At 41.1% G+C, this 22,084-nt stretch overlaps 2 protein-coding genes and 1 pseudogene across 4 annotated transcripts in view; all 3 read right to left on the reverse strand.

Moving 5' to 3' along the window:
• Nucleotides 1-22,084, reverse strand: part of LOC120424730 (uncharacterized) — a 117,809-nt gene that overhangs the window by 76,374 nt on the left and 19,351 nt on the right. The gene's annotated exons all lie outside the window — the stretch shown is intronic.
• LOC128092927 (uncharacterized) overlaps nucleotides 1-22,084 on the reverse strand; it is a 158,775-nt gene that overhangs the window by 40,230 nt on the left and 96,461 nt on the right. The window lies entirely within an intron of this gene.
• On the reverse strand, nucleotides 17,338-21,913 carry LOC128093866 (uncharacterized; annotated as a pseudogene).

Consider the following 22,084-nt stretch of genomic DNA (forward strand, 5'->3'; position numbering starts at 1 on the left):
AGTAGGCCTGGCCGCTTTAACGCTTGAGATGTTTCAATGCATTCCGATGTAATGGCGCATTACAAATGTTAATAAATGTCAAGAAGAGTGCTAGGCATAATCTAACCTAAGGCACTCTCCAGGATCCCTTCGAAAGATTGGCTGTACTAGGGTCTGATTAGATTAGATTAGATTAGATTAGAAAACTATGTCCACATATCAGAACTTTACGTAGTCTACGCCATTCCGGTTATGTATGTGGCATAACTACTTTGACTTTTTTGAAAAATGGTCTAAACGTCAAAATTTTTACAAACCGACAATGGGAATCGATTTCTAAGACAATTTTACATAAAAGTCTCCATATTGACCATTGTCCTATGTCCAGTCCTTGTGAAGATACAGCGGATTTAAACAAAAAAAAAAATTGAAAAAACGGTTTTTTGTGGTTTTTGGCAATTTCTTTATGACAGACTTGATTTAACATTAAAAAAAATGGGAGCAGTTCATTAACAGGATTCCAAGATATGTTTATTTGAAAATAAAATCCGTGTTTTTCGACGCGCCGTGCGCTAAAACGGGAAAATGACGAAATCGGCAACAAATCAACTTTTTTCACTAAAACTGCGATAATTTTAAAATCTCAGCGATGACCTATACATGCCTGGGTACCAAAAGTTGCGTCTTTCAATTACGAAAATTTTGGTACCGTAAACTGGGGTCAATCGGGACCAGCGATGGAATAATCATCATCAAAAGAAAATCATTGGACGTTCATCAAGAGAAAAAATCCGAAGGGAGCTTGGCTCTCCTCTCTCGCGCACGAAAGATCAGTAGAAGAAACGAGGGGGATGTAACTCCCGCGATGAGCTCAAGATTCAGCTTCGATGACGGTCGATGAGCACGATTTGCCTCGATTGCCACGATTTGGCGCGATTTGGCACGATTTAATCGCGATGTGAGCGCGATGTAGAAAAATCGCGCGATGTGAGCTGTCTACTGCTCGAATGAGTTTGACAGCAACCAAATGACAGTTCTCGCTGACGTACGATTCGAGCAGTGAAAGATAAAAACAAATAAACAATAAACACGTGGACGAACCGGCTGTTTGCGTACGAATAATCCCGCCGGATGTCGCGATTAAGTAACTTAACTGTTCCTGAAGAGGCAACTGATGCTGCTTCCGCCACAACTAGTGCCGCTGAGCTGAAGACGAACATTGTGGGCAAGGTGACCCCGGTTAAGAACGAGGAAGTCCTCGCCGTCGACTCGGCAGCCCCTGTTGCCGTGGCTGAACTCGTTAAGAAGGCAGATGAAGAGAAAAGTACCTGGTCACTGTAGTGGAGATTGTGCCGGAAGATTCATCGGAACCCGCGGCCGTTGTCAAACCTCAAAGCACAGGACTTTTACGATCCTGACACGATGACGATGTATCTGGTGCTCCGGTTAGAAGTGTGTTTTGCAACCTTTGTCGAAGGTAGTTTTTTTTTTATATTTCCTTTTCAGCCCAAAGTGGTGGAACCGGTCTTGACCAACACGAATCTTATCAACGTGCCGGCGGCAAAAAGATGTCAAAAGAAAGGCGTTGGCATGACAAGTCTTGCCGCAAGTACTCCAACTCGGTCGATTCTTCACCATGACAACGCAACAGAAGTAGTCCGGGAGTGCTGCTGCTGCTGAGAGCAGCTGTAACGGAGGCCATGGCTGGTGGAAATAGCAGCAGCATCAGTTCCGAGCACGAGAACCTGCTCAACCAGCTGGCCCTGAACACGTTTTGCACCCAAAATGTCCTGCAGCGAATCGAGCAACGGTTCATGGTGGACCCGCCCAAGTTCCCACCGGAAAAGCCCCCTTCAGCTGCGCGGCCACCAATCTAGATGGACCGTCGTCGCCACCGCTCGGTGGTAATGGACCCAATAGTGAGGATAACACGTGCTGTGTTCTTGCAGCAACCAACGCCACTCGACAGCCGTAACCTTGGCCGTAACTAACATTCTCGCTCTTCTTCTTGTTTGCACACTTTTCAGATGCCGAACTGGCCGATTTGTCGCGAATTTTCTGCAAGGTCATGCACAACTTCCGTCGGACCTCCTGCCCACGCACAAGTTTGTCCAGGTCTATGTCCAGGTGCACCAGCAAAAGGCTGGCAGACGTTATCATCGCTTGGAGGTCGTTGCTGATCGAGGACGACGCGATAACCTGAACCTGGCCGACGACGAGTAGCGTGGTTTCCGACTGGCAGCGGCCGCAGTCAGACAACATGGCCAGCTGATGACATTCGACGACGACGCAGGCCGTGGAAAGCAATCTGGGTGTGGCACCGTTGAAGAAGATGGCGCCGTGCATCGTAATAATTTTCTCTCTGGAGGCTGAGCCATATTTTTTCAATATAACTCAAGGCTGCTTTTGATGTTCAGCGGGGTCTGAGCTGGAATACGTCGCGCTGGAGGGACCGGAAGCGCTCAACCGGTACATCGTAATGGGTTGCATTCATTCCGGAGCTGATCGACATTATTCCACTAATCACTGACAAGGATACCCTACAGATCGACCACTAAGACAGAACCGACGGTACCACCGGAAGCTGCCGTACCATTGCTGTTGTCCACTTCGCTGATAAAACGGCGAACTCCACCACCAGCAGTTCCCGATCCAACGAAGGAACAACACAAATCCGCCTCCGAACGAGCGCGACAATGGCGGGGACACGCAAGCCACAGGCGGAAACACCATCACCACCACATGGTTGAAGGTTTGGGCTAGCAACTGCGTGCAGATGTTCAGTATTGATGAATAAGGAGAACGAAACCATGTCAGAGTGCTTCGGTGGAATGTAGCCCACACTGGACAAGTCGCTCGAGCCGTACAACCCGTAGGATTGTTAGGTAGTGGCGGAAGACGGATCGCGGGAAACCATCGAGTGAGTCGAGTGCATGAACGAGGTAATTCACATGCTCAACTACCCGGGCAGACGGTAATAACAAAATTCGTGTCATTTCAATAACGGATTTTGTTAAAATAACAGAAACTGTTATTGAATATTCTTGTAAATAAATTTTGGAAGAAAAAATAATAACAGTTTTTGTTATTTTAACAAAAAATGTTATTGGTATGACATTCAATTGGAAATTTGGAATAAGATAATAATAACAGTTTATGTTATGTTTTTCCAATAAATTCTATAATAACAGAAACTGTTATTGGTTTGATTTTCTAGTGGAAATGTGAAATAAGATGATAATAACAGTTTAAGTTATGTTTTTCCATTTTATTGCATAATAACAGGAACTGATATTGATTTGATATTTCTTTGGGAATGAGGAATAAAACGATAATAACAGTTTAAGTTATGTTTTTCATGCTGTTACGCCGTCCTTCTTGGCAATTTTATTTTTTTTTATTTCTTTATTTTTTATTGAAGAATCTTTTTTTTTGGGAGTTCAGAAACATGACAAATTATTTTGGTGGTTATTTTTATCAGGAACCAAATTTTCGAAAAATCGCCGAAATTAAAGGAAATTTTCTTGACTTCTGAAAAACATTTGATTTAGATCAAAAAGTTCAAAAGTTAGTTATTTTTGCCATTACAGTTATGAATTTCATTTGTGTGCAAATACAGACTTTTCAAACACTACTCAAAATTGGCCACCATTACGACGTCTTTCTAGTTGATCTGTGCCTTTCTGTTAAAGTTGACCTAACCACCTGTTGACGTAATGGTCGAGACCCGTTTGCTTTTGTTGTTGTTGACATTTCGATCCGTCAATTTTTTTCCTATCAGTCGTCGTCCGCGGAGGAAGAGAAATCGGTGAAAATAACTTTGCAATCTTTCGCAGTTTCCTCGTAAAAAGTGGATGTTTCCGGTTAAATCCGCCGTGTGATACGCATCACGACCGCTCCTGGAGAGCACCAGTAGCAACCAAATCGTGGCGCGATGGCCCCGGCCAAACTCAACTATCGAATCTCATTGTCCACCTTCTTCGCCAAACCCACCCGAGTGACGTGCTGCGGGAGTAACTGGTTGCCGCTGACGCCGAAATCGATTGGGATTCATGGGTGGTCGCAGAAGTTGAAGGGACTGTTGCTGCGGCACGAGAATCTGTGCCAGTATCTGGATGTGATCCGGGGAAAGAACGAGATGACGATTATCGTTCAGGAATATGCGGGGAGTCCGCTGACGGAGATTTTTCTAGGGAAGAATAACAAGCAGGAAACGCTGCTGCGAGTTGTGTTCCAGGTGTTGAGGGCGTTTGACCACTTTACTAGTATCGGCAGGGGTTGATGTGCAGGAATTTGGAACCGGTGCACACATTGATAAGTAAAATTTGAACAACTACGATTACGTTTCGTGCCCGATTGGAAATGTGAAATATTACGCGCCGGAAGTTTTGTTGGGATCGGGCTAAAACAGACATTTGGTCCCTGGGCACGATTTTGGCCGAGCTAGCCCTTAGTTGCAAGCTCTGGGACACGATCAAACTGTCCCAAGTTGCGCGGAAAGTTCTCGCTTTCGTATGCATTTCCAACGGTATGTAGGTTTCCTCCGCGGAAGCGACCCCAAGCGAGGGAGCTGCTCCAGGACGGGGCGTTAGATTTTCTACGGGAGTAGCGATTCTGTGAGGTGGATCGCCAAGAGATGACCCTGCTGGAGAAGCACTGCGGACTGGCCGAGATATACTATCTGTGACAGCTGGCCGATGGGGACGTTTAACAGGTACTGAAGAAGGAGGGGTTGATCAAGAGTGAGGCGCCGATTCTGTCGTTGCCGGAGTAAGTATTTCTCTCTCTTCCAGTCCAATCCTCTTGAACGGCAAATCCATCTCGCCTACAAAAAGCCATAGTTTTCTCCACGACGGTCGCATCATCTTTCTCAATGCCTTTGATTGGTTGGCGCGCAGAAGTGTTCCGTAACTTAATAACTCTCCGCGAATCGTTGCGGTTCACAAATCAAGTGAGTGTGTGTGTGTTTTTTAATCAGGTGCGATTGATCTGCAGTGTTTTTTTAACTTTTGTATGGTTTTCAGCGCCTCCAAAATATTTTTTTGTCTCATTCTTCCTCCTCCACGTTTTTAATCGTCGTCCTCTTCCTTTTCTCTTCCACCTCCTTGTCCAATGCAATTTACATTCACATGTATGCATCGATTGATAAATGATTTCTGTAAACAATTACCTCCTTATTGAAAATAAAATTAAAACTGTGGCATCAAAAATAAACAAACAGAAACAAAATTCACCAACATATTTAATCAGGGGGATGACAGATGGCGATTCCAGCCTACCGCACATCTTTTGCAATATGGCGTCTTTTGTTTACTAACATTAAAAATTTCTAGCTGGAAGCGAAGTAGCTTGTAAAACTCGTGCTTTTTATTTTTTTTTATTTTTTAGCCAGCGCAGCTTCCGGCGGTGTGGGCTTACCAAATATCGATAGCCGAGTAAATAATAGCGACATAAGAATTAAAACAAAGTTACTAATGTTTGTTCCATCAAAGAAATAAATTACGTGAAATCACTTTCTATTTGAATTTCCATAAATAGGTAACATTGATAAATTGACGTTTTACCCGAACGAAATGCAAGTTGTGCGATAAAAGGGTAATTCATCGGTACCAACATTGACACTTCTGACTTGTCAAAGTACCAAAACATGTCAAAGTACCAAAAGGTGAGAGGTAGGCTCCCACTGTATGGAATTTGACAGGTCGTCTACTCCCTGGTTTTCTCTCCCTCTCACGATGGTGATTCGACAAACGTCAAAGTAGGCTTGTGCTGATTGTTGTTGTTTTGCGCTCAGCAGTTTTTGAAACATTTTTCGCGTATCGTCGCGAGTTTTGTGTTGTACGTTTGTGTTTTGTTTATATAAGTAGTGGCCTGTTGGAAGCGGCCACCTGAGAAGCAGGATTTTCACGAAGGCGGCCTCCAAATCCACTCCAATACAAGATGCAGCTCGCAAGCCGGGAAGAATCCGTTTGCGTAAGTTTATAATTGGTCAATCCACTGGAAAATCACACAAATTCAAGTAAAACAGTGTATTGAGGCCAATGTCGAAATGTAAACAAAGAGTCTGTCCTGCTCGTTCCTAATGTAAACATCGACTGACTTGAGCAGGCTAGACTTTTGTTTACACTTGGACTTTGGCCCATTTACACTGCGTTGCTTGAAATATATCCTTGTAAACAAACCAGTCATCCCATTCTTGACGAAAGTTCTTTTTCAGATGTTTTGGAAACTTTTCTTTCCATGCAGGGGACGCTACCGACATCAGCTGGGAACTAAAAGGAGCGGATTTGGTTACTTCTAGTGGAGACTGCCCATTTCGGTTGTCCCGAGGCCACGTCGCGACCTGTAGGCCAGGACGATAAGATCGGCTGTGGGCAAACTACGTGGTTTTGCCGCATTAAATTCTGCAATCGTGATCAATTAGATAAGTATATTGGTATATTCTTCCTCCTACTTTTCGTCCTCCTTCTCCATCTTCGTCTATTCCCTCCACGTATTTTGCAGTGTTTTATTTAACTATTTAAGAATTGATTCTCTGTGTTATTTTCTTTTTCACAGAACTTCAAACTACAGGATTAATAATCGAAAACTGGGTTTCTATATTGAAGTAGAAATTGAACTGGCCCAGTTGCTGCTGCAAGAAGGCATCGGTCAAATGATTTATTGAATTTGATCAGTAAGGTATGTATACAAATAATATCTTAAGTGAATTTATCACTTTTATCATTTAATTAAAGTGTCAACACTTGTTAATTCAGAAAAACGCTTTGAACATGATGCAAATGAAATCATACCAGCAAATGATTAAAATATGGACAGATTTGTTAAGGCTTTCTTTAAATAAAATTCACTGCTTGTTGATCCAATTTCAAATGTGATTTGATCATTTCAATACAAAATATACTCATTTTAAAAAGCTGACTTTCCACTTCCACCAGCAGAGCTCGGTTATATTTTTTTTACAAGCTATAGAGGAATTAAAAGTGCAACATGGAGTTAAATTTTCTGTCAAGCTGCTGTGAAGTTTTCCATGACAGCTGCGAAAGTTTAACATCATGTTACCGGCTCACATCTCTCTTTTTAATTTCTCGATACTGCCCGTGTTCGCATAAATGTTCGCAAAATGCAAAACAAGTTTGTCCCACACATAAGGCTACGTGTTAAGAGCGAGTCCATGAACAGGGCATACCCCTTTTGTATGGGACGTCGTTTGGACCTCACCAATCTGCCTAAAATTTTCAGGGGTTGTTTGTACATATGAAACTAGCATCTGGCCAAAATATGAGCACTCTCTCCCGTTGACCTAGAGTGCTCATATTTTGGCCAGATGCTAGTTTTATATGTACAAACAACCCCTGAAAATTTCAGGCAGATTGGTGAGGTCGATGCGAGATGGGTATGCTTTGCTCGTGTCGTGGGTTTGACCACCACTGCCTTTAATTACAAACCCATCTCAGTTCACACATACCCGTTCACACTTAATTTACCCTACACGACCAAGCTTAACCAAGCCAGGGTTCATCTTTCAAAATAAACCCTGCCTTGGACAGCAGGCCGCACACAGTCAAGAACCGGGATCATATTGCACTTAGCAAGTGCGCGAGGCGCAAGCATAATTGCTGATGCATGCGCCTAGCCTTTTGAATCGCTTTGGGTTCATCGGCTACAGGCCGGGGCACTGACTCCTGCCGAGTCAGCGCAAAGGATAAAGCCAACTCCAGAAGTCATATTTGTAGCACGTAAGTGTCGCAAGACAAATTGCAAGTCTTGCGACATTATGTAACAGTATAAATACCGATAGCCGAAATAAAACAATCAATCAGTTTAACATTGGAACTACCTCTGACTTGTCTCTCAATCGAGATCCTGGCCAGTATCTACTATCGTAGACTACTGCACCCAGGACACCTCGATACTAGAAAGAAAGTCCTCTGGAGTTTCCAAATCCGCGCCGTTCGATGTCCGTCCGCTTTGGCATACCACATGGCGACCGTGACAGCGGCACAACGCTGAAGTGCCGTAGTGACCCGGACCCGGACCGTGAAGTGAAGTGAACCGCGCACGCCGTCTCCGACATACCGCCGCGAAGTTACGTAAAAGTAAAGTGAAGTGACAAAAAGTTGTTAAGTGATTACGTTTCGATCGAAAAGATAACCTGATGCTAAGAGTGTTAAATCCCTCTGTTTGGTGTATGTGGTAACGATGTACGTAGAGGAGAGGCCTCCGACATCCAACGCGAGCGAGTAAACAAAGCAACGAGAACATCAACGATTGCAGAAATAACAACGGGCAACATGCAGTCGGACGAACGCGAGCGGATCAACCGAGAGCTGCGACAACTGGCTCACCAGGAATTGGAGCTGGCCAAAGCAATGTTGCTCCAGAGATCTAGCTCAGAGAAGCTGAAGAAGGTGCATGCTAGATTGGAGGGCATTGTAAAGGATCGGACTCAAAGGGTGAAAACCATCAATTTACGCAAGCTTCTAGAAACCATCAAGATCCTGAAACTTAAGACGCAAATCAACGAGCTTCAAGTCGGACTCTACAACAATAAGCAGCAGTAACATCAAACAACGACAGCAACGATAGCAACAACAGTAACATTATCAGCAGCAGCAGCTCTGGCATCAGCGAAGCCAGGAGAAGCTGCACCATAGCAGCGTTCACACCGAAATCATCAAGATCACCAGGGGAGCGCCGGTTGTGGGAACGGACGGTTCCAACACAACCCGGACCGCAGACCCGCAGCAGGATCAACTTCAAGAAGGGGAGCGCACCTCGGTAGGTAACCGCATACCCGATTAGCATCAAACCAACACCAAGGTCATTTGAATCATTTCAAGTGATTTACATGATATTTGTTCGACAAAAGTAAGTTTATTAGCTTAGAAACTTTTATAATGACACATTGATCATGAAAGATTAGTATCAATTATGTTGCACATAAGTGAACTTATGATTGTCTTTATGTACTAAAAGACATTAAAACATCTGTCATGTACATTTCCCACTATTGATTCTTAATTAAAATTAGCTGAAGAAAATATACATAACATAAAATCATCTACTCTTAAGCCCCTAAGAAACTACCTGGTGCACAAGGCAGAAATAAGCCATCAATCCAATAGAATAAAATTGGCAAATTTTGCTGCAATTTGCAATTGCCTCAATAAACTTTTAAGAAAAAACGAAAAATTTACCTGGTCAACCGAATGCCAAAACGCATTCAGTACCCTAAAAACCAAGTTGATTGAACCAACAATTTTACGGTACCCAGATTTTCAAAAGGAATTTATTTTAACAACAGATGCCTCCGACTTTGCATGCGGAGCAGTCTTGTCTCAAATGCATGAAAACAACGATCTACCAGTTTCGTACGCCAGCCGTGCATTTACAAAAGGTGAGAAAAATAAACACATCATCGAAAAAGAACTAGCAGCAATACACTGGGCTATTATGCATTTTAGGCCCTACCTGCTAGGAAAACATTTCAAAGTTAAAACAGACCATCGGCCACTGGTCTATTTATTTGGAATGAAAAACCCAACATCAAAATTGACTCGGATGAGACTTGATCTCGAAGAGTTTAATTTTACTATAGAGTACGTACCCGGGAAAAGCAACGTAGTTGCAGACGCGCTATCAAGAATAACTTCAGAAGAATTAAAGTCTATCCAAGTTTTACAAGTGCAAACTAGGTCAATGCAACGCAAACCTAGTTTAGCCAAAACTGGAAAAGGACATAATGAGCAGGAGCTTGATCAAATCCACGTAATAGAAGCGGTTAATCTAACCGAAATAAAAGATATGAAAATATGCTCATTTAACATTATAAAGAAGAATCCACCGTTTGGACTAATAACAATCTCAGAGCGAAACTTCGAAAAAAGTGTAACTCAAGCGTTACAACTTAGTATCGATGAAAAACACCTCAAAGGCCTATTCAAACACTTAGAGCAATTGCTCAAAGCTTATAAAATTAAGAAGGTTGCAATCTCCGCAGAAGATCCAATCTTTAATTTTATAACAATAAATACATTTAAACAAACCGGAAACGAAATATTGAAAGACGTTTCAATATTATTAATAATGGAAAAAAGTATTATGAGCTACATGAAAACCAAATGAAGCAAGTGAAAAGTTAAATTTATAACGTATATCGGTATCCCAATCGTAAAAATTCTTGAATTTTATGCTCTATCAAACTTAAAATTTAAAAAAAAATATAATCATAGAAACAAGCTGATTGCATTCATCAGTATAAATATAAAAATATTACTATTATCACATAAAATAAACAAACGGAAAAACATATAATGAAACAAGAATAAATAGTGGCAAGTTTGTAACTTGGACCAGTGTAAAAGGAGATTTTCTAGAAAATAAAGAGACCATGATCTAAAATTAAAATAAGGATCATACTACTAGAGATTGATCACCTCATAGAGTATGATTCCTCTAAAAACATTTCGAGCAGGATCGCATAAAATATAGATTTATATTCATAACCTTGAAAGGAGAACTGGCTATGATGCTAGTTTATTCAACAAAAGGTATGGTATATTATATATAAAGAGATCCAAAGTGATCCTAAATAATGGCCAAAGCGCATAATAGCATCAAGTAATGCTTATTAAATAATAATTTCCCGGGAAGAAATTAAGAAAATTAATGAAAACCACACCCTGAAAGAAGAACTCGCTTTAGCGCAAGTTTATTCAAATAAAAGGGATGAATGGTATATAAGCGCATTTATTAATATTGACGTCAAAATCATATTTTAGGCAACCCTGCTCGATCATTGAAAATATTATATATTATAAAAGACATGGTTTACTTTAAAAAAAAAAAAAAATGAAATTAAAAACATTATTAAAGAAAACCATGAAACCCCTTCGGGAGGACACATAGGTATCAACAAGATGATACAAAAATTAAGAAGAAATTATTATTGGAATAACATGAAAAGTACAATAACAAATTTCGTAAAAAATTGTATATCATGTAAAAGAAACAAACACTCAAAAAAAAAAAAATACCAAAGAGGTATATGAAAAATCAACTACGCCAATAAAAGCGTTTGATTTAATCTCAATCGATACAGTTGGACCATTTACAAGGTCATCAAAAGGAAATCGCTATGCATTAACAGTACAATGCGATTTAACTAAATACATAATTACAATACCACTAGTAGATAAACAGGCAAACACTTTAGCAAAAGCATTCGTAGAAAATGTCATTTTGATATACGGATGCCCCAAAACAATTAAATCAGATATGGGGACTGAGTACAAAAACGAAGTCTTCCACGAAATTTTCAAAGAACTAAACATAAACCAAAAATTTTCTACAGCTTACCATCCAGAAACAATCGGAGCCCTAGAAAGAAGTCATCGTTGTCTAAATGAATTTCTCCGACAATTCATTAATGAACAACATGACGACTGGGACTCCTGGTTACCTTATTACTCTTTCTGTTATAACACAACCCCGCATACAGAGCACTCTTATGCTCCTTTTGAACTAATTTTTGGAACACAACCAAATTTCCCTAAAAATATAAGAGAAACTACTCAAATAGATGATCCTTTATACAATCACGAAGCTTATAATAAAGAACTAAAATTTAAATTACAAACTGCTGCTTTAAAAGCCAAAGAATTCTTGGAAAAATAAAAAACTAACAGGATACAACAGCAAAACAAGACAAATTCATTAGAAATTAACATTAATGATACAGTTTGGCTTAAAAAGGAAAATAGAAGAAAATTAGATCCAGTATATTCAGGACCATACCAAGTCATAGAAATAAATCATCCGAATGTCAAAATAAAACATAAATCAAATAAGGATTGCCAAATAGTTCATAAAAATAGATTAATAAAATAGTTCCACCGAGCCTAACCTCAACGAGGTAGGTGAAATTTTCCCAGCAATAGGCTGCGGAAGTGAAAAATTCGGTTAGAAAACATACGTACACAATACACACAATAACACTTAAACACACATGTTAACACATACACAAAACACAAACATGTAACAAAACACAAAAAAAAAATCATTGTAAATCAAAATAAATGTAAATGGCTACTGGAGAATGGCAAAGAATAATTTTACTTCATAAAATTATTCTTCTTAAAGGGGGAAGGTGTCGTGGGTTTGACCACCACTGCCTTTAATTACAAACCCATCTCAGTTCACACATACCCGTTCACACTTAATTTACCCTACACGACCAAGCTTAACCAAGCCAGGGTTCATCTTTCAAAATAAACCCTGCCTTGGACAGCAGGCCGCACACAGTCAAGAACCGGGATCATATTGCACTTAGCAAGTGCGCGAGGCGCAAGCATAATTGCTGATGCATGCGCCTAGCCTTTTGAATCGCTTTGGGTTCATCGGCTACAGGCCGGGGCACTGACTCCTGCCGAGTCAGCGCAAAGGATAAAGCCAACTCCAGAAGTCATATTTGTAGCACGTAAGTGTCGCAAGACAAATTGCAAGTCTTGCGACATTATGTAACAGTATAAATACCGATAGCCGAAATAAAACAATCAATCAGTTTAACATTGGAACTACCTCTGACTTGTCTCTCAATCGAGATCCTGGCCAGTATCTACTATCGTAGACTACTGCACCCAGGACACCTCGATACTAGAAAGAAAGTCCTCTGGAGTTTCCAAATCCGCGCCGTTCGATGTCCGTCCGCTTTGGCATACCACACTCGTGGACTCGCTCTTAAGTTTTCGCGAAAAAACTGGATTTCCTCTTGAATTCACACAGTAGAAAATAATGTAGATTTTGAAGGTCTAATTTTGGAAGGTTGAACAATACTTTTATGATTTCACCTCAAATTAGACTGAAAAAGAGACATCTATATATATAAAAAATTTCGATGGTTTTGTTCGAACGCGAATCAGTTGAACATCACAAGTTTTTTTCCGTCTGCTCGGGTATGCCCAAAAAAGCCATTTTGCATCATTAGTTTGTCCATATAATTTTCCATACAAATTTGGCAGCTGTTCATACAAAAACTAACTTAATCCACCTATGTGGTTGGTGCCTTCCTCACTTTTTACCAACATTTGGTGATATGATGGGTTTGGACACAAATTCCATCTATTTCTCAAAAATAAAAAATAAAATAAAATACATAAATGTTACTTAAGCGGTCATAACTTGAGACTGAGCGTTGCCAGACCTTAAATGTTTTGGACTCGTGGGAAAGACTCATTACCTAACCAACGATGGGTCGGATGATGGATCCGGACATGGTCCGAAAAATCTGGGGGCAAAAAAATATTTTTTCAAAAAAATATCAAAATTTCAATGGAAAGAGAGAACAATCTAAAATGCCTTTTTCTGCATTGATAATCATATTAAAAATGTTTGGACTCGTTTAAAAATATTTTGAACTTTTATAAAATTACACCGCAAAAACTTTCTTTTCTCTTAAAAATAAAATTTTCGTCAGTACTTTTGGAAATCGATGATTGCAGAACAACTGGACAGGTGTATGATGCATTTTAAAACACTTTTTTCATTCAAATGTTGACACCTTGGCCTGTAATTTAAATTTTTAACTTTTTTATGTTTTTGCCCCCCCCCCACCCCCCCCCCCCCCCTCTCCTCGACTTTGATTAGAGTCGAAGGACATAAACTTCAAAAAATATTTGCAACGGCCTTAAGTGGTCATATCGCAAGACATGGTTTCCAGATCTTCAGTGTTTTGGACTCATTGGAAAGGTCTTTTGATTACCTAACCAACGATGGGTCAGATGATGAATCCGGACATAGTTTTCATATAGATAAGTGAGATCCGGCTTCAAAAAAGTGCATAAATATCACTTAAGTGGACATATCTCGAGACAGGGTTCCCAGATCTTCAATGTTTTGGACTCATTGGAAAGGTCTTTTGATTACCTAACCAACGATGGGTCGGATGATAGATCCGGACATAGTTTTCATATAGGTAATTGAGATCCGGCTTCAAAAAAGTGCATAAATATCACTTAAGTGGACATATCTCGAGACAGGGTTGCCAGATCTTCAATGTTTTGGACTCATTGGAAAGGTCTTTTGATATCCTAACCAACGATGGGTCGGATGATAGATCCGGACATAGTTTTCATATAGATAAGTGAGATCCGGCTTCAAAAAAGTGCATAAATATCACTTAAGTGGACATATCTCGAGACAGGGTTGCCAGATCTTCAATGTTTTGGACTCATTGGAAAGGTCTTTTGATTACCTAAGCAACGATGGGTCGGATGATAGATCCGGACATAGTTTTCATATAGATAAGTGAGATCCGGCTTCAAAAAAGTGCATAAATATCACTTAAGTGGACATATCTCGAGACAGGGTTGCCAGATCTTCAATGTTTTGGACTTTTTGGAAAGGTCTTTTGATATCCTAACCAACGATGGGTCGGATGATAGATCCGGACATAGTTTTCATATAGATAAGTGAGATCCGGCTTCAAAAAAGTGCATAAATATCACTTAAGTGGACATATCTCGAGACAGGGTTGCCAGATCTTCAATGTTTTGGACTTTTTGGAAAGGTCTTTTGATATCCTAACCAACGATGGGTCGGATGATAGATCCGGACATAGTTTTCATATAGATAAGTGAGATCCGGCTTCAAAAAAGTGCATAAATATCACTTAAGTGGACATATCTCGAGACAGGGTTGCCAGATCTTCAATGTTTTGGACTTTTTGGAAAGGTCTTTTGATATCCTAACCAACGATGGGTCGGATGATAGATCCGGACATAGTTTTCATATAGATAAGTGAGATCCGGCTTCAAAAAAGTGCATAAATATCACTTAAGTGGACATATCTCGAGACAGGGTTCCCAGATCTTCAATGTTTTGGACTCATTGGAAAGGTCTTTTGATTACCTAACCAACGATGGGTCGGATGATAGATCCGGACATAGTTTTCATATAGATAAGTGAGATCCGGCTTCAAAAAAGTGCATAAATATCACTTAAGTGGACATATCTCGAGACAGGGTTGCCAGATCTTCAATGTTTTGGACTCATTGGAAAGGTCTTTTGATTACCTAAGCAACGATGGGTCGGATGATAGATCCGGACATAGTTTTCATATAGATAAGTGAGATCCGGCATCAAAATTCCAGCACCCGATTCGCAACTCTGACACTTTTTTATACGTAACTTTTGAACTACTTATCGGATCTTCAAACAATTTAATAGTGCAGTATGGGGCACCAAACCGGATCGAATGCAACTTGTTTGACTCAAATCGGATCAGCCAGTGCCGAGAAAACTTGGCAAGAATTTCGAGCACCAAGGGGAATACGCACACACATACACACACACACACAGACATTTGTTCAGTTTTCGATTCTGAGTCGATAGGTATACATGAATATAGGTCTATGAGCTGTTTTTCAAAAGTTCATTTTTCGAGCAGGATTATAGCCTTACCTCAGTGAGGAAGGCAAAATGATATGTGAAAATTCTAAAATCTGTATCTTTTGAAGGAATTTTTTGATCGATTTGGTGTCTTCGGCAAAGTTGTAGGTATGGATATGGACTACACTGAAAAAAAATGATACACGGTAAAAAAATTTGTGATTTTTAATTTCACTTTTTGACACTAAAACTTGATTTGCAAAAAAACACTATTTTTAATTTTTTTAATGTTTTAGAGGACATCAAATGCCAACTTTTCAGAAATTTCCAGAATGTGCAAAAAATCTTTGACCGAAATATGATTTTTTGAATCAATACATTTTTTTTTCAAAAAATCGAAATATTGGTCGCAAAAAATTTTCAACTTCATTTTTCAATGTAAAATTGAATTTGCAATCAATAAGTAATTTAGTGAAATTTTGGTAAAGTGCACCGTTTTCAAGTTATAGCCATTTTTATGTAACTTTTTTCAAAATTCAAGAATATTCCATAACATTTTCTGTTATTTTAACAGTATTTGTTATTGATATGGCATGAATTTAGTTATTACCGTCTGATCGGGGAATCCGAAGTTTGGTAATTTCTTATCAAATGTCTGATGAGTCAGTCTTGTTACAACTTTCAAAGATTATAATACAGTAAGATTTCTGTTATTTTTCTGTCAAAAAAATCTGCTCATAGTGATAAAATAATAACACTTTTTGTTATGCAATCAATCCATATAAATAACAGTTTTTGTTATTTGGGTGCTCCCCATCCAGCGCTCAGAATAACTAACCTTGTTATTCTATTGTTCTGGATTCTATGTTATTAGTATGTTATTGAAATAACAGAGCAATAACAATTTGAGTTATTTTTCGAACAAATCTTTGTTATGGAAATTTGTTATTTTAACAACTAATCCGATCATCCCAATAACGATTTTTGATCTTCTCACAATATCAAAAACTGACCTTCCCAAGTTATTTCCGTCTGCTCGGGTAATAATAATCCTATTTAAAAAAAAAACTTAGGAAATTATGGCCAATCTCGGCTGCCGGGGGCATTGAGGCACACACGAACCTAACAACAGGAACTTGATCTGCAGGACGCGCAACCAGAACCAGCTGGTGACGTCCGGAACGTCGTTAGCGGCCGCGGGGGTCGCATTAGCAAGCGTGGGCGAAAGACGCAGCACGCAGCCGCCGGTTGTAACCAGCGCAGTCGGACCGGGCCGTGTCACAGACACCCCATCGAACCGTACAGCGTCTACAACCCGAAGGACATGAACGGGATTCACAGTCTCTTAAGACTATTTCAAGGCAATAAATGAACATCTCCCCAGCCCCCCCCCCCTCCCTCCCCCCCATTTTTTAATCTATTTATTTATTTAGCTTACATTACACTACTCTATTCAATGTTCGCCTTATTACAATTCGACTGTGTTGAGAAAATCCGGTACAGCTTGCTCGTGTTGAAAACCTCCAGCATTTAGGACTTTGGTTACTCCACTGATTTTGGCTTGCACAACGCTTTACGAAGCTTTACTATCAATGCCCTTTCATTGGTGCTCTCCGATGGTGTCGGAGACTAAATCGGGTGGTTATTGTCTTATAGAACCGACTCAACGCACTTGAGCAGTTCGTCACGATGCCTGTGCTCTGCACCATGGCAATGTTAACTGCCTCCCGGATCAGCTCCTAGGTGACTTCAGGTGAGAGTGTTTTTAGGTGGTTCGAGGGGGGGTTCGATTTTTAAGAAGCGCGCAATGTCGTGCACGTTCTGGCCGGAGGTTCCCACGGTTTAGCGGTCGGCCATTTAGAACGCGTACGGATTTGGGACGCCTCGGAAGTTCTGAATTGGGTTGCCAGTGCATGGGTAGCTGAGGGAACACGTGATTTGAGGAATCGAATTCTCTCTAGATCGAGGTTAACGGACTGGCCAGATTGTGCATGAACGAGCGTTTAGCAGATCGGTCGAATGGTTGGCGGGCCGAATGTGGAGGTAGCTTTTCCGTTTGGATGATGCCTTGATTGTGTTGCCGACGATGACGCGCACCACACTGGATGCTTCCCGCGGAACAGGTCGAATCTCTTCAGGTATCCGATCAGCCACTGCTGCAGCAGTTCCATCGAGAGGGGGTGTTGGGGTAAATTCGATTAAGTCCGGGGATGCTTTCCAGCGATTTGAGCGCCTCTTTGGGACCGGCCTCGTAAAACAGGTATTCTTTGATGTGTTGTAGGGCGTCCTCTAGGATCAGAATGCCACCCTCGATGGTATAGGGCGACCGCGTCGGCTGTGGTGCTAGTTGGTTCTCCTCGGAAATCTCCCTCAGGATGTTCGGCTTCAGCTCATGGTGTTTCAACAGCGTCCGATGAGCACGCACTGCTCCGGTTTGTCCGCCTTCAGGTCGGCTAGCTGCTCGAATTGTCACCCCCTTAAACGAGACCTAAAACCAGATTAATCAGGCGCTTAAAGTCCTTCGTCTTGAAGTGGAACTTGTCCAACCGGTACTGGTACGGAACGTGCAGCCGCTTGAACTCTCCGTCCTTTGGTTTGTCCTCCGGAAACAGAATGCTTTGATCGAAACGTCAGGTTTCTTCATCACCTTGGCCAGCTCCGAATTGCCGCAAATAACATCCACATTGGCACCCTTCTCGGCAAGCAATTTCACTCGTTCTTTTGAGCAACCTTGCACAAGTGATAGGCCGTTGGCCGCTGAACAGTCAATAAATGCCTAAATTGGCTGGCGAAGTAGTTCCGGCTGAACGCCAAAACTGTCCCGGTTCATGTAAAGAGAAAATAAATCTGCTCAAGAAGCTTCTGAAATCCTACCCAAAATCCCAAGAAATTTGGTTTATTTACATTTTCAGACTGCTCGAATCAACAAAAATAAACAATCAAGCAGTGCGCCTAGTTTCATGGGAAACTGCTAGAACGATTATTTTATGGCAACACTGACTGCGTGAATGAAAATTTTCATTCGAGCACGATCTGGGCACGATGAGCACGATGAGCGCGATCTGGCGCGATTTGGCACGATTAGCGAAAAACGACCACGATGAAGGTACGATGAGCAACGATGAAAGAATTTAACAAGATTTGGTGCGATTTAAACGAAATCGCGAAGTGTCATTCCCCTCGAGAAGAAATCTAAAAAAATCATCATCATGATTATTCGCCGGAACATCTTTTTCACTACTACACATGCAAGTGTTGCTTCACGCGTCGAAATTTGACCTGTCACATTTTGTAGATGGGCAATGTGTGTAAACAAAGTGAAATAAATATTTTTAAGCGGTGCTGACAAGGAAATTCACAAAAATCATCAGCAGATTGATTTTCTTGGAGAAGTTCGGGAGCGATTTTCTTTTGCGTGATTTGCCTCCTCTCTCTTTCGCGGGTGAAGAAAGTTCGCAAGCGAAATTGATTTTTTACGATTATTCCATCCCTGATCGGGACACATGGGGCGAATTGGGACAGCAGTTTTTACCATGTTGGAGCACAATATGTTGATTTATCTGGTTGGTTTCGGTTAGAACAGACTCAGGCCTACAAAATGTGTACATCCGTTTCTAAATTTAAAAGTTTTAAGTGCTCTAAAAACTGCTGTCCCTATTCAGACTGTAGTCCCGATTCACCCCAGATTACGGTACCCAAACATCTTCAGGTCATCGCGGAAATTTTTGAGTTATCGCAGTTTTAGTGAAAAAGGTTGATTTTTTCCACAGGTTTTATTTAAAATTAATCATATCTCAGCATCCTGTTAATGAACTCCTTCCATTTTTTAGTAAGTTATGTAAAATTGTCCGAGGAATCCGATAAAAATATTTCCAGACATAGGCTCTTTGGTCCAGACACCGTCAAAACGGCATTTTATTGTTTCATACGACCTTTTCATATGTTAGACTAGATTTTTGAAACTTCTTACTATTTTTCTTTGAAATGCCAACTTATCATCTTTCATCTGCGTATAAGACAGCTAAAATCGGTTAAAATGGCAGGGAGTTATGATTTTTTTAAAAAGTGGTTTTTGCGAAAATCGACGAAAATGGCAATTTTTCAGACCACCCTTAAACGTCGTAAATCACCATAATGGGCAAAATACGGGTCTAATTATTTCGGCCAGTAAACCCCAGAAAAAATTTGAGCCCGATCCGCGTACGTTTAAACAATTGTTTTTTCCATGCTGTTTTCGTAAGGAATTGCTGCATATATATTTTTAAATTTTTATTCAGGAATTAAAATGTAAATTTTTGATGACGGACGAATTGTTTTTGAAAGAAATATTTTTGAAACTACCCAACGTATACATTTAAAAGATTTCTAAAATCTGTTTTGAATTCAGATTTAAAAATGCTATTTAATTTAATAGTACATTTTTCTAGTTATTATAAAAAAATCAATTCTATTTTATCCATTTTATTTTGATTCCCCAAGCAAAACATTCAAATTTCAGACTGGGGACTCATATTCGGACTGTAGTGGACGAATTTGGATGCTTCAAATTGCAAGAGGTGGATTTTTTTTTCCTAAGCCGGTTTCGGCACAATCCGGATTGTTTAACGTATTTGTTCCGAAACAGCATTTTTGGTCGAAAAATGTCAATAAAAAAGATGAAACCTTATCACCGCCGAGTCCTGGACGTTCGTTAGTTCCGTGATGACCTCCAGAAGCCAAATCATCGGTACTACCATAACCTTCGGGAAGTCGCGTGTTTTCGCCTTTCTTACAAGTGCCCTTACAAACTGTGTACAAAGTACACGTACGCGACCTCCGGTGGGATAAGCCCGGCGGATAAGCAATCGCCGGTTGAACGAAATGAGGAGGAACCGAGATGAAATCAATGTATTTTTTGAACAAATATTGTTGAAACTTCACAGAAAAGAAATGATGGTAATATTCAACAGGAAATGGTGACAGATTTTGTGTCAAAAAAATGATGAAATTATGTATTTTCATCAGTTTTTGATGAATATTCATCAGGTTCACATTTTTTATGTAATAACTCAAAGAAAGTGGTAATATTCAACCTACCAAATTTTCAACATTCCAAAATTCACCTTTTTTGCTGTGTTGTTCAATAGACTCTTTTTTTTCTGTTTGAGTATTCAGACACGGAATCCTGATTACAAGGACTATTGTATCGTGTTACCCATTTTTACTGTTATTAAGCATTTCCAGATCTATAACACAGTTCCTATTGAGAGGAAAAGTGCTGTTTCATCCAGATGCTGTAAACTCCATTCCTTGTGCCTTGTGCGCTATGTATCGCTAGAAACGCGGTGACAATTTTTTCGTGTCATTTTTCAAGCTCTTCCCAGCAGCTATTATTTGCCGCGCGGGGTCTTGTAAAGACAATTGTCTTTTTGCGGTGCTACTTTTGCGGTGTTCCCTTTGCTCATATGCTTTGCTCTCATCTGGACAATGCGACTGGACTGCTGTGCAATACCGATCGGCTGGGCATTATTTACATGCGAAGACACGAGGAAAGTATTTTGGGAAGAGGCGCAAAGGAATATCCCAAGATTGATCACATGCTTGAAGAGCACGTGAAGCAACCGTTTTATACTCATACGGTTGCTGCTACCTCAGAACTTAAACCTAAGGCTGCCACCCTGAGAAGAACCCATGACTTTCCGCTTATGAGGCGAAACCCGTAACCATTCGGCCACAGGAGGTTGGCCAATAGACTCTTACAACATAAAATTGAAACTTATGGCTTTGGTCAGTTATCAAGGACGGCTAGCTCAGTCCTTTCCAGGACAAAATACCATCAACTCAAAAGTAGTCGTAGACCTAGCTACTGACTACTCATCACTCAGGATTGGCACGAACTACTAAGCGGATTCAGGTAGATACGGATAGGGTAATAAATCAAGGAACCGCACTGAGCTGATCCTCCGACTGAACGCCTTCGGCGTTCTCCTTTACGATGGCCGGTCACAGGAGCGCCCTCGACTGTGCCGCCGGAACTCCCCAGGGGGGGGGGGGTCGTTGCAGCCACGTAACGGTTGTAGGCTGTTGTTGTTTCCGGAACGCTTGAGCTGCTGGGCTGGGAACCGCGGTCCGATGTCGAGCGAGCGATGCTGGACTTCCGCGCGGGCAGGCGTCTTCCCTCAGTGACGAATCGGCAAGCCCCGGAGTCCACCGAATTGGGCTCGCCGAGAGGGGAACCTCCTTGGTGTTTATGGCGCGTTCCGCGCCAGAGGTCTCGATGGTCTTTGACGTAAGACGTGGACAATGGCACCTCCGCACTTCTAGGTCCAGGTCGACCGATACCCGTGCGCCGTTGAGGTCCAGCGGAACCTTGACGACCGCCAGGCACTTCCACTTCCGGAAGGCAGATGTGTCCAGTGCAATTGACGACACTGACACGGACACTCAACCGATCGCACGGACGCCTGAATATTAAAAGAGGCCGATCTTTGGGATCGGCGAGCCAGGTAGACTTCTCCCTCCTATTTTCCCTGGAGGGAAAACCACCATTTTCCATCCCACCCATTGTGTGCCGTCTCGACGCGACGTCGTCAAGAACGGTCTTGTTCGCAGCGGTACGAAAATCCCTTCGCTGCTTTGTAGGGTGTGATGTTGTATGTTGGGGAATAAAATTAAAAAGTGAAGGTTCGTTCAAGAATTGTAACCAACGGTTACACTATCCAACACCCCGGTGAAA

Source organism: Culex pipiens, chromosome 1 (genome assembly GCF_016801865.2).
Source record: "Culex pipiens pallens isolate TS chromosome 1, TS_CPP_V2, whole genome shotgun sequence".
Lineage (NCBI taxonomy): Eukaryota > Metazoa > Arthropoda > Insecta > Diptera > Culicidae > Culex > Culex pipiens.